Source organism: Cyprinodon variegatus, unplaced genomic scaffold (assembly GCF_000732505.1).
Source record: "Cyprinodon variegatus isolate N-32 unplaced genomic scaffold, C_variegatus-1.0 Scaffold957, whole genome shotgun sequence".
Lineage (NCBI taxonomy): Eukaryota > Metazoa > Chordata > Actinopteri > Cyprinodontiformes > Cyprinodontidae > Cyprinodon > Cyprinodon variegatus.
The window spans coordinates 183,260-197,768 of NW_015151410.1; the positions used below are offsets into that span (position 1 = coordinate 183,260).

The 14,509-nt window shown below is 36.9% G+C and overlaps 1 protein-coding gene across 1 annotated transcript in view; it reads right to left on the reverse strand.

Moving 5' to 3' along the window:
- etaa1 (Ewing tumor-associated antigen 1) overlaps positions 1 to 13,795 on the reverse strand; it is a 52,050-nt gene extending 38,255 nt beyond the window's left edge. Inside the window, exon 1 of the mRNA XM_015398745.1 lies at positions 13,706 to 13,795. The gene's annotated coding sequence lies outside the window, so the exon portion shown is untranslated. The remainder of the gene's footprint in view (positions 1 to 13,705) is intronic.
- Between the last annotated feature and the right edge of the window lie 714 nt (positions 13,796 to 14,509).

The following is a 14,509-nucleotide window of genomic DNA, read 5'->3' on the forward strand; positions in this document are numbered from 1 at the left end:
TTTTTTTATATTTATTTGTTTTTTATTCATTTTTTGGCAATAACACATCTATGGACTTATCCCTGTAAAGTTGGACAGTTTTAAGCCTTACCTTGTACGGGCTCTGTGGCCATCCTTTTAACTTAACTTGAGCGTCAGCAGGGGCATCCTTATAAAGAAAATGTTGTTTATTCATGCAATTGGTGGATCATTTAGCATTGTGTACCAACAAGTATGGAACCAAGATATATATTGTTGAAGAATCCACAAAGGAGGGACCAGCTTTGTATGATGACTTGTTTTGTCAAACAAAAAAAAAACATCGAATGAGTCTTGGATGTATATATATTTTATTGTGAGATTCTTCACTTTGTTCCATTCAGAAAAAAAAAAAAAACATAGCCTCTTCTCTGAAACAGACTAAAGGACTTTTACACAGAAAGAAAAAAGAAATATGAAAATCACATTTTCAAACGCTAACATAATTCAAACCATAAAAATGATTGGGATAATTTTACTTTGGTGTTTGAATTATACAAGATTTTGACAAATTAAAACTCAATTGGATTAATTTACACTGCTTACAGATAAAACACAGCTTGTCATCCACCTTCAATCACTCTATGGTGTGAGAGCAAAGGAATTGAAACATATGGTTTTCTTAAACATTATTTCCTGTTCTCGTGAAATTAAATGTAAGCATCACCATGTCTTATTAGCTGAAGGTAGTAACACCTATTACTTGATGAAGTGTCTTTTTTGTTCCTTTAAAAATGTATGTGCAAGAAAACAATAACAAATGGCATATTCTTAGATAAACAAGCATAAGGAACTCTTATTGAAAACATCTTTGTATTTTTTTCTTATCACCCTTAAATCAACCTTCTTCAGTTTTAAGCTGTTAAAAACATTCCTTTCTTTTCTGTAGGTAAATCTATGACTAACTTGGTCAGAATTCCTTAACAAAACATTGTTGCACTCTGCTTTTATTAGCTAATGCAACTTAATATTTTTATGAGCTATTAATGGAATCTTAGCTTGCAATTAGCTCTGTGTCAGAGAAATACATCCATGAATCTTCATTAGGCATCGAATCAAGTCATTTTATCTTTATTATAACCTCTCTGTAATTTTCTACCATCTGATTAAGTCTTTTATTCTTGTTACTTGCTTGCTGCTTTGTTCTTGTTATCTGGTGCAATGGTTGCAGAAAATGGAAAACAGGGTCATTTCTTTTATAAAGGTTAAAAAATACTGTTGGAAAGACCCAGACGATGTTTAATCATTAATATGACTAAAAATACAACTTTTCATAAACATATTTAGATATTTTTATAATTTTCTAAAGTTTCTAAGCTTTTTGGCTATAAATTCTCCTTCAAGCCCACTTTTTTAGGACACACCAACATTTGAGAACCTTGTTTACAGTTATAGCTTTTTAAAATGTCAAACCCTCATGTAATAAAACAAAGTCAGACCTGGAGTTCGACTAAAATAACATATTCCAAGACAAATCGTTTTGCCTTTTATGTTTCAAATTTGATCTTTCAATCACTGTTGTCACACCAAAAGGATGTGGCAGTTTTCAAAGTGGAAGTCTACCGCATGCTTGTTTGATAAATTACCCAGACTATCCACCATATTTTCAAAATGTCCTCTTTTACTCTCAAAGTGTCATGTGTGATTGTTAGGAGTTTATAGCTGCTCATCCCTGGAAGAATACCAACGACAGTTTCCAGCCAAAGGCCTCAAGGGCACGCATCACTGTAATGCAGCCATCGCTCTCTACTGTGGCGATTCATGGAGGCTATTTCCACTTGTATTATCTTAATTGTCCTGGCAAGTATGTTCAGTGGTTGTATTATCAATTTATGGCTCTTCTTGCCACCCCATTAATCCAGCCGTTAAAACACTGTAACCAGTGGTTCAAACCCTACAAGAGGAACATAAACCTGTCCTGGGCCTGCCTGCAGCGCTGGGGAGCACGACAGCGATCCGATACAAGGAGGGGTGCTATTTTTCTTTAAACATTTTTCATGTGCCTATCTTTTCATTGCTGGGGAAATCAGTTAGGGTAGAGTTATTGTATGTTAAATTTAAGCACTGCATGAAGGAATGATCTACATTTTCTATGTTGTCTTTGGCTTTCTGGAGTTCATTTGTCACTGTCGATGAAGAGAGAAGGACATATCAATGAGCATAGCAACAATGATCATGTAAACTCATAAGGGGTTTCTTAATGTCAGGATTTTTCAAACATGCTTTGTCTTGCTGTTACCTCAGGAATTTCTATTTGCATTTGAACTTTTTTTTATTTAAGAAAGGGACATTTATTTGATTTAGTTCAGCAGTCAGAAAAGTCATCTTCTGAGAGGTTGTGTTTAGCTTTATGAACTGTTATTTAAGAGGTACATATCTTAATTTAAAAATCAAAGGTACATCTCTCTTAAAAGTCAGTGTTTTTCGTATTTTGTAGGTATCATTGGAAGTTTAAGATGTCCTTTTCCAATAAAGGCTTTAACTTTGTCTAACAAATAACATGTTGAAATCTGTGGTTAAGTACACTCACAAATTATTTATATTAATCTAGAACTGGCAAATCATTCCACCATTGGAACTCTAGAACTGACATTGGGTAGACTTTTGCTTCATCATACGTATATTGGTTCTTGCAGATTAAGAAGAAAGTTCCTTTTTGGCTGTCCATTTGGTGCTTTACAAGAAATCTAAATAAACTATAAGGAAAAGTTTACAACTAGGTAAAGCATTTGAGCACTGTCTGTAGACCAAAACAAAATGTGTGACAAGGAACACCTCTCTCTACCTCCACCCAGCTCCTCCCATTCTGACGGCACCCTTTCCCCTTCTCAGCTGTCACCTCATAAGCACATGCTTGTAAAAACATAAATACACAAAAAAACAGCATTGTCTTTTTGAAACATGTCTACTAAAGAAGTACTTAACTCAGCACTTTATAATGCTTTTAGAAAGAGAACTTTATTACTATTTCCAAAAATGTTAAAAAACCAGTCCACTGGACTTTTTTTTTCTCCAAGTTTGAAGACATTTCGCTTCCAATCCAGGAAGCTTTTTCAATTCAAAATGTCAAAATTGGCATTGAGTTCCAAGCTTTATAGAGTAGCCCAAGAAAGCCTTGTTTTGGCTTAGAAAACATACAAATCGAACCCGGAAGAACAAGTCAGCCCCTTAGTAATCAGACGGACCGGTTCTTTTACTATTGTTTCACCATTAGTATCAAATGTGTATTTTTGTGGCTAATGACGCTAACAGACTGTTTAGTAACAGAATATCAGAATGGTGACAGAGTTTCCATTAGCTCTTTCTAATGCCTATTTTAAAGTATTGCATCCAAAAAGCTTGATGGAAATGGCAACATTAAAAAAAAAAGCAAGGTTTTTACACTCGCTTTAGTTTTTTTTCATTTGTAAAAAGGGTTAACGATCAAAATGGGAAGGAAACGCTTTTTTGCATTAGTTCTGACGTAGTGAACTTTTACCTTACAAGACTGATTAGCTGTTTCTGCTGTTGGCATCTTCCCAAATGTTTCTATTATTCGTGTTGATATGTCTGGAATCAACGACGCCATTACAAGCCTACAATGCTTAATACCTTATCCAATAGCATTATATTCATGAAAACTTTCCTCCATTACTGATGAGTGGTCAGTGCTACACTGCAGCCTCTGCTACTTGTTTATTACAGCCATTCATGTTGGTATAAAGTGGATGATGATGTATGACAACACCAGGCTTTGAGGTGCTTGGTTTACTCGCTTTTAACCGAATGGGTAAAACGCAAATACACAATTTCTATTTTTAATATTTTGATAGTTTGCTTGAAATTCACATTTCAGTGTACGCCTACCTTAAGGAGCTCTAGTTTCGATCCACTGGATGCATTCCATTTCATTTTGCACCTATATTGCTCTGGCAGAGGCATTTTACGGGCACTAATGCCTGTAAAATGCACAGGGACTAATACCTAAATGACTGCTATTCGCATTAATGTACATGGAAGTATGGTCGGCCCTCCTTGTAAACGAGAGACTGAAGAACAACAAAGGGAGATGGTACGTGTATTTGACTACACACCATACCCCATTGAAAAAGATACCTTAAGCTCTTCACATCACTGTTTTCTTTTTTTTTTAGTTCTATCTATATAAGATAAGTAATTATTTCTTATTACTCATTTGAGGTAAGCTTTTGGGAAGTTTTTGTATTAGAGTAAAACAGAAAATAATTACATTTACAGCATTCTTACATCAAACATGCTAAATTAATACATATATTTTACCAATCACACTACAGGTTTTGGACACCACAAGAATAGACTTTTTTTTACAAGATCTTCCACACCAGGGCTGCTAGAAAAGACTAGTCCTGGAAGAGTCAGCAAATATCTAGTTTCTTAAAGATCTCATTGATTTGATGAACTTGGTTGTTTTGCAATTCAAGCAATTTATGTCGAATGTACAAGTTCCAAAACCAGCTGTTTTGGTGTGTAAAATAGATTTAAAGGCACACTATGCAACATTTTTCAGTTAATTAATTTGTTCCATAACGTTTTGGATGATTAAATGAGTCATTTCAGGTTGAACAAAGGTATTCTCGGCCGCCCTGGTGGTCTGTGGGGGAAATACCGCACTTGCAATTGCTGGAGCACCGACCCGCACCCACAGGCTCAGAAGTCTTGCGAGAGTCGGTCTTGCTTTACGGCGAGAACTGCTACACGCCCCCAGTTAAAAGCATGCTGGTTGCTAGCACAGTGGCGATCTTTGTGCAGTGCTGCTTTCACACCGGACGCAGCAAAAGCAGCAAAATCGCGTCTGCTGCTTCATTTTTGCTGCTTGTACCAGTTAGTTCTGACGCGCGGCTGAAGCAGCTTTGCTGCTCTGGCTGCACGGTGCAAAAGTGTGTCTGACGCGCCTTGGGCGGAGCTACTCTATCCTTTCTCTCCCTTGCAGCTATATTTGTTGTGATCAGTGGGAATAAAGTAGTTTTAATATGTTTTTAAGTGAGAAAATACACCTGAAAACGTAATCAGTGCAGTCAGTTCATTCAGATTATCATCCTGCCTTACAATATTTTTTCTGTCGGAGCCGCTCAGACCCCCACATACCAGCAGTGCGCCGACAGTAGGAATCCCTTCATCAGCAGCCTCTGGCCGGGTCGCCTCCTCGCGGTTCACCGCGACAGCTGGTAGGTGTTTTTCATCTAAATAATCCAAACTGCAGGCAGCAGGATAATAAAAGCCAACATATTCTGCCGGCAGATTTCTGCATTTTAAGTTAACTTAGGCGTCAATAAACTGTTTAAGAGGAGTGATCATAGCGCTCTGATCATCAGCGCTGTGTCTCTCTCCCTGCCAGCTCCCAGACCAGCTTCTCTGATTGGTTGACGCGGCGCGTCGAGCGGCAAAAATTAAATTTGTCCATCTTGAGCAGCAGCGCATTTGCGGCGCGTCACGCGCGTCAGATGCTTAGTCATTCTTTGCGTTCACCTGTCTGCTAAGCTCAAAACAACCGTGCCTGGCTTGACGGAGAAACCAGGAGAACAGCTGTGCATATTTACGACAGTGCACTTTTACTTTCGCCCTCTGGGGGGAGCCTCGCTGGAAAATCAACACCGGTTGCATAGTGTACCTTTAAGCAAATACTTTTCTATTGGTTATAACCTGGTAAAAAAAAAAAAAGGAAAGTATAGATGAAATAAGTTTATTTGGAAAACAGCATTTACAATTTTGTTATTTTGAATGATGCACATGAGACAAGCTGATCGGATGACTGAACTACTTTTATTGACTCTCTTTCGATGGGGCGACGTTCACCTAGAATAGCCATTCTCATTCCTTGGGCCCCCACCCAACCGGGGTTACGAGATGAGATCTGGGGATTGCCAAATCATCTTGGAAAAAATAGAAATGAACAAAAATAATGCACCTTCTGGCGGGACATTTGAAAGATGGTGAACAGTTGGTCTCACACAGACATTTTGTCACTCAAAACCAGTTATGTTGTTGTTGTTGTTGTAACTAGGCTTCAACAATACAACAGCAACAAACCTGTCCAGTAAGGTCACATCATTTAGGAGAAAGCTAGAGCGATGGGCTGAGTGGATGGGGAGTTTTGAAATAACCATTCAAACTATGAAAGGAATTATTGCCTCTCTCTTTAGCAGCCTGCTTGAAAGTTTTAAATAAATTTTCCCTAAAACTATGACACAGAAAAAGCACAAATGGATACTATAGCCTTTTGCCACCTTCGCCCTGCATCACCTATCATCAGGGCTGCAGGACTCCCTGCTCAATTTCTCCTCCGATGGCACATTACAGATTGTTACAGTAGTTCTCTGCACACCTGCTGAAAGAGTTCTGGCTGTCAGTAGCAACTGGCTACGCAGCATTATCAAAAACTGCTGCTGATCTACTGTTTCCATTTGCATCAACATATCTGTCTGAAAAGACCTTTTCTGTTCTTATATATATGAGGAACAAATACAGATCATGACTCCTCAGAGTTGAGAGTAATCTGCTTGGCTCTTTAAAGAATAAAGCAAAGGAGCTGCTCTGGCCCACGTTAAAGGGTTGCAGAAAAAACATGTCTGCTTTTGACAAGTAACTTATTTTTTATATTTATATTATCTCTCAGAAACATAGATGTTTAAAATTAAACATGAGATGTTTTTTTGTTTTTTTTACTGTGCTTAATTTCAGTTTAATTAAAGTTTATACATACACTGTTAAAAAAAAAAATTTCATTGAAAAGAAAATGTTTGTGTTATTATGTTTACATTAACAAAATGAGGGATGTAGCAGCCATTGTCAGTCTGTTAGGAAAGTTAGCCTTTTGATGCTGCTTTTTCCCCAAAAAATCCCAGTGTGGTGCTTGTCTTATTATGTAAATATGTGGTATAAGTATAATGCATAGCATTGGGATAAGGGGTTAAGGACAGCAGTGCACATTACATTGGGGGTTGCAACTCAAAAAGGTTGAGAATCACTGACCTAGAGGACATAATTTAATGACCTCACCAGGAGCAGGAGGGTGCNTTTTTTTTACTGTGCTTAATTTCAGTTTAATTAAAGTTTATACATACACTGTTAAAAAAAAAAATTTCATTGAAAAGAAAATGTTTGTGTTATTATGTTTACATTAACAAAATGAGGGATGTAGCAGCCATTGTCAGTCTGTTAGGAAAGTTAGCCTTTTGATGCTGCTTTTTCCCCAAAAAATCCCAGTGTGGTGCTTGTCTTATTATGTAAATATGTGGTATAAGTATAATGCATAGCATTGGGATAAGGGGTTAAGGACAGCAGTGCACATTACATTGGGGGTTGCAACTCAAAAAGGTTGAGAATCACTGACCTAGAGGACATAATTTAATGACCTCACCAGGAGCAGGAGGGTGCAATTCCATTTTTCAGGGGACCAGTGTCCTGCAACTTTTAGATGGCTCCTTGGTCCCACACACCTGCATCAAATGGCCAACCTACTTGCATGAAGTCAATTTTCCAGAGTCCTCTCATTAATCTAAATACTTGATTTAGGTGTGTTGGAACAAGGTCACATCTAAAAATGGAGGATACTAGTCCTCAGGAACTGGAATTACCCGGTCCTGCTATAGAGGAAGCTACACAGATATATTCCACAGCCTCCTGCTCTTGATCATTTGTAATAAATAATCATGTAATTTGCTACGGTTTAAAAAAATGATGCAGGCTCTGTTCCTGCAGGCCCATCACAAAAATTGAAGTGTTCATTTTAGACTTTCATATTAGGTATTTCTTTTTTTATAAGGTAAAGCTAAAGAAAACCAAAAATTCAGTGCACAAATAATCCAATGAAATAAATGCAATTTTTAGTCATTAATATTTAGAGGAAAAAAATTGGTCATATTCTGTCCAACAAAATGTAAACGGAGTATTTGGGTTTCACAGACATCAAAAAAAGAAAGTGATAAAGAAAATAAACACATCTACTAAAATAGGCCAAAAAACACTTCAGTTGTGTATATTAATGTTTGGATTTGAATAGTTGAATTGATGAAATATAAATGGAGGATTGTTTGAATTCATGCCAGTGTACAGTCAAAAGATATACACAGCCATCTTTGAGGTGATGTCATATGCCAAAAGTCAGAGGTCCAGCAGCTGATCCAATTATAGGCCTGTCATATACTGTACATGATCCAGATGACTGGGAAGTCACCCACTGTTTCAACGAGCAGCAGTTGCTCATCTACAAATCAATCCAAAGAACTGCAGCTGGACCACAAAGCAAGTTAATGAATGCATATCTTTTTAGTTCTGTTGCTTTTTTAAATGAGGAAGTCATTTTGTTTCTGTGAATAACAGCACATCACCTAAATTACTCCATCTCTAAAAAATATTAAAAATAGTATTCTGGTTATCAAATCCCATCTTCCTGTTGTGGCATTTTACAAAATAAGAATCTTTTCGTCAAACGCTGACAACACCTACATATCGAGCACACAAACAGTCCTTATTGTTGCGTTGTCTGTGTGTGTGATAGCTACTTTGCCACCCTCTTTCTCCAGCCCTCTACTCGTCTACGGGCTGAAAACTGCACCAGCGGTAATTGCCTGACCTTTACGGCGGCAAGATAGTCTCATTAAGCCTGATGGATAATGATGGCGCCTCTCCATGCTACGTGAACCTCTGTGATAATGAAACAACACAACAGCCCTGCTGCTCCACTCGGGGGTCATGGAAGAAAGCCGATAACCCAGAAAGAGCAACCCATTCCTGGCTAACAACAAGACCCTAAAGCCCCCCGGAGTATCACCCTTCTCCCCTACGTCCACATGGAAGATGGCCATGCTGTTGTTATGACGTGTTGATTTGAGACTCTGATTTTTCCAGATTTTTGGAATATTAAGTGTAAAAATTTACATGCAAATCAAACACAACCGGTCATCTTTATTCTTTGTCTTGAAATTTAAGCTATTTTCCTCGTATTTATTAAAGTGTGTGTTTAAAAAGATACATAGTTTGATAAACCTATTCTATAACTTCCAAGAAAATATTGAACAAAAGTTATCTCATTTGAAAAATCCATTTATCTCTGTGAATAATTGAGAAGAAGCTATTTAAATGTGCCATATGTTCATCTTCTAACGGGAAAAACAGTTAAATAGAGTCAGTCCTTTCTTTGGGCAATATTTTACTGAGAAGTATGCATCAAATTAGCTGTCTAACATTAGAAAACAAAACAAAACGACTATTCTTCTGTCAGCCAGATGTCAAGCCAAGTCTAAATGATATGTAAAGAGTGTGAATTAAAACACTTGTGTTTGTATATGCAGCTTTTACTTAATCTTTCTACCTGATGGATTGTCCTGTTACTGCGTCTCCAAGACATTTGTTACCGTGCACCATTATATGAAGGGCCTGCTTTCACAAAGATAAACTCCAACCTTCTAATCAAAATACCATTCAGATTAACTCCATCTCATTAATTATTTATACTGATTTCAAGTGTCATTTATGAGATGTGTTTATTTGCAGTGGAGAGACTTTTTCATGAGTTTGTTCACCTCTGGGAATCTCTGATTGACAAAATAATCTGCTTTTGTTTTTGTTTGTGTCCAAATAAACTCTAAAAATGTAATGATGATTGATGTAACACCAGTTTATAAAGCCATTCTATGAAACCAGACAAGTCAAACAGTGGAATTTGTGGAAAAAAGGATAACATAAAACTAGGCTTATTGAGATAGATAGATAGATAGATAGATAGATAGATAGATAGATAGATAGATAGATAGATAGATAGATAGATAGATAGATAGATAGATAGATAGATAGATAGATAGATAGATAGATAGATAGATAGATAGTTGTTGCTGCACACCATCAGTCCGAAATCTCAATCAATAAAACTGTAATAAAAAATTAAATGAAAAAGATCACATTTTTTTATAAATCCACAGTTGGCAGCTGATAGCAGCAGCCTGGCTGATTATCCAGATAGTATCACCTTATGTGTGTAATTCTGTAAAGAACAGAGCAACTAAAAGGCTGGTATTGTCATTTTGTTTTTATTTCTTTTCTTTTGAAGTTTTTATAACATTTTCTATTTTTATTTACCTAGATATGCCTTTGGTTATTAATAACAGTATAACATATTTTTTTATTTTCTCATAGGTATTTTTTTTCTTCTGCTGTGCAGCTTAAAATGTGTACACTTTGCTAATTTCCACACTTTATTCTCCCCTCTACATGACAATAAAGATATTTCTTATCTTATCTAATCTTATCTTACTGCTGCAAAAGTCTGTGAATGATCAAAATAGTAAATTAATATTACAGATGACATTCTTACAGCTATAATGATCAGTGTTGCATTATTTTAGAAGTGGTGGAAATAATTAGCTTTCTGTTTGAATAAAAATACTAACATCCTGTTGTTCATTGGTAATCAACATAAAATGGTTTTTTGTTTTGTAGACAGTTAGTAGACATCTGTAGGAATCTTAAAGCAGGCTAAAGAAAGATTTTTGTACTAAATTGTCTACAAGATTTGGCAGTAGGAAAGTGTCAATACGGCTAGAAGGTAGACAGATTTACATGTGTACTAAAACTCACTTAGTTTAAACCAAAAGTGTTTAATTTTTTCTTTAGTTTCTAATAGTTACTGAGATTCAATGACCCCCCCTCAATTGTAGCGTCATAGAAATCCCAAAGACGACACCCTGCTGTTTGTTTTTATGGATATCTACTCTGGAACTGAAAGTTTTCATGACTAAGTTTCATCTGCTGAGGTCTGAAGCCCTGTAATGTACTGCCAAAATGAGAGGAAGACATTTTTCTATGAATGGTTGAGGTAGGTGGAGTTTGACCAGAGGGCAGTTTGACTTTCTCTTTCTTTTAGGGATGTAAAGCCAGCAGGGGGTGCTGACACCCTGATAACCAGGTCCTAACTCCTCCCCCACTGAATAAGGTTGCTCTGAAAATGTGAGGAGCAGTCAGAGTAAACGCTGAGTCCTAAGAAACAACACAAAGGTCTTCCATGCACTAAGGATGTTAGCTGCACCAAAAAGACAAAACAACAGCATTCAATAATTTGCATCATAATAAATTAATAATGAATCAATAATTTTCCTCTTTTTTCATACATTTTTGAAACATTCTTAGATTATGATTTTGTTTTTGCTTTATTTCTGACACTTTTCTGGTTGAATTTATTCTTATGTATTATATTTGTTAAATATCATGTCTTATTATGTGTTAAATAATCTAAATTAACAAGCTAAATATAAATGAATACTCCAAAAAAGGAAAATCACACTTCATTTAGTTTTCATGTCACAGAGCAATAAGCACCGAAATGTTCAATTAATTATGAAATAATAATTATTATTCTGAAACACCCTAATTATAAAAATGGCATAGCTGTTCAGCCGATACTGTCTCACTAATTAATGCGATAATTATTGTTAGGCTGAGGCTGTTCATGCTACGTGTCTTCAGTTTGAATTATGAGATATAAAAAGCAGATAACGGGATTAATGCGGCTGATTATTGGAAGTGTTGTCAGATGACAGAGGCACAGAAGTGGACAATTATTAGAATTTAAATCTAAATAATTGTGCACATGTAGCCTATTATGATTTTTTCATTGTAAATCAGGATGAGACAAATTATATATTACTTTAATATAAGAATTTGGTATTAGATTTAAATTTTATGCAATGGAGATCTATGTTTTAAATTTTAAAATATTATATAAAACAACATTTATAATTTCTTTATAATAGAAACTATAAAATAAAATAATTCTTGATTATAAGGAGTATGCCGTAGATTTTTAAATATATTTATACAAAGGAATTTTTCTAATTAGTTATAATTAAAACATTTGACACGTTTTGCTTCAGTATTTAAATAGATCAAAATACAATTGAAATACAATATCTAAATAATTACCTTTATCTGCAGTTCTTGTGTGAAAACTAAATAATTTTGAATTCTAGTTATTTTGTTTCTCTTGCATTGAATTTGTGTTTAATTAGACATGATTTAAAGCTATTATTTACATTTACTTAGAAAGTATTTTAGTCTGTTTCTTTGTTTTTGTTTTATTATGTACTACTGCATTGCAGCTCATATTCGATAAAAATTCTTTTCTCGATTTATGCTTCCTAACATCAATAATTACATTTCCTATCAATGTGTTTCCCAACCTTTCTCCCTTTATTTGGAAAAATCAAAGGAAACCTTTCATGTTACAGCTCCTATTGAGTTTCACAGTGTGATTTTATCATTCTCAGAGCTACTTATTTGTGGGATTATCTCAGATCCTCTGAGTGATGTTTTTACAGTGAGGCTTCAGTGTTGCATCAGAGAATGAGCTCATGCAGTGCTGCTGGAAGGCGCTGGGGCTGTACAGTGAGTGCTGCCTGTTATGTGCCAGCTGTGGGAGTGGAACGAGCCAAGCCAGGCAGGCTGGACTGGATCAGCTCTATGATACTACAACCCCAGGGGCCCCATGCCCAAGGGAGGGGTCACAAGTTCAGCCCTCCAACAACCCTACCCCCCCACCCTGCAACCCACCACCTTTAATCTACTGGGCATCCAGCAAGCCCCACCGCCTCTCTGTGCACATAAAGCAAAAAGCTACTCTTAGATATTCAAAACCAACATTTATTTTGATTTTTGTTGCAAAGAAAAGAAAATGAACTGTGATATGCAACCTTTTCCTTTATTTTATTTTAAAATGTTGCCGTAGAGTCTCAGAGCCACTCATCCTGTTTGTGTTTCCCATCATCTCCAATCTATTTCAACATAGCTGGGGTGTGTACATCATCGCCGTGTTGAAATAGCAGCATTACCAGTACCCCCCAGCTGCCTCAGGAGGAAAGCATGTAAAACATATCACAACCTGTGTATATATATTCAGCCTCTCCAGAGGTGAAAGAAGCAGGGAAAATACTGTGAAACAGGCCTGTTTTTTTTTTTTTTTTTAGTCTGTTTCACCAGACAGTTCAAGGTTGTCATTTGCTTCTATGACACACAGACACTGTTTGACTTTCACATGGAGGTGCTAAAAGGAGATTTGGAGATGCTAATCCTCCTTTTAGAAGCCTCCATTTGTGGGGCTTGTGAAACTGTAACTTGAGCAAAACTCAAAAGGTGTTTTATTTCGGGAGCTGCTTTTACGATGAAATGCTGCAGGGATATGTGTTAATCCATATCATCTCTGTGATGATTATCGGATAATTATGGTCTCCAACTTGGGTAGCATTTTTGTGCACGGTAGAGCTAGTGTGTGAAGTACCAGCCAGACGATTGGGAGTAATGTCTTCTTTGTCCAATTGCTCTTTGGACAAAACATAAACAAATAATATTGCTCTTTTTTGGACCTCCTGCAATCCATCTATTGATTTTTTTTTTGCCTGAAAATCCCTTGTCAGGGTTGCCAGCCATATTCTTAAAAAGGTCACCAAAACCCTTTGTCATTTGATTTGAAAATATTTTGTACTGGGTTTTACCTCTTTTACTGATACCCTACTATGATCCCAAATCCCCCCCCACATCTTAGGGGAATATGTTACTAATTAAACCATTTTTTTTCTCCTCTTCTAGACATCTTTGGTTTCCTTTACATTAGTCTTTTGAGACCAGACAGCTCCAGCTATCCATCGCTCACAACTGCTTCTCTTAAAGGAAGGAACATGCTTACCAGAGGCACCTCTGCAGTGATAGATGTCCGCAATACCTCTCCAGCTCGACCTTTGCAAATAGAATACCCTGCTGTGCTAAAGAAAACAATGTGTTTCTGAGGAGTAAAATACAATCCATCACTGGGTCCGCAAGGACTGAGAAATGGGAGCAAAGGAGGAAAGACAGCAGCCGAGGAGAGTGCAGCAGAGGGTTATAGGGCTACCTGGTTTTCACATCAGAAGGTTGGGGATGGGGGGCGGTGGTTAGGGTTGGGGGGGTTACTGTGCGGCATCTCAAAGACTCCTTGAGCTATGAGTCTGGCACTGAAAGGACCACACCGTTCATACAGCTTCTCCTGTCGGCTGAAACCTTAGCCCCGGCCCAACTACTGCCACGCCAGAGCCGGCTTTAATCAATCATCAGCTGCGGCCGGGTGACAGGAGGCATTCCAAGAGATTAATTGTTGTCTTTAATTCAAGGCCTGATGTAAACAAGGTGCGACTCCAGTTTGGCCTGATTGGTAAGAAGGACCGTGGGAAGAGGTTTTAGGGTTAGAGAGCAGACAAACTAATAGATTAAAGCTCCAGATAACATTAAACTGGCTGTTAAAATGTTAAAATCAAGATCTGTCTATAATGTGAAGGGGTGGCGAACAACTTTCCCTGTACCTGATGTTTCAAATGTACAGATGCAGAAAACAAAGATCTAATATTTTAAAAAAAGGTCTTCCACCTCCAAAGCCATTGGTGTTCCTGACTAATTATTGCTCCCATATGAAGAAGATGTATAGATGACTTTACCTACTGATATCTCCCTCTATGTT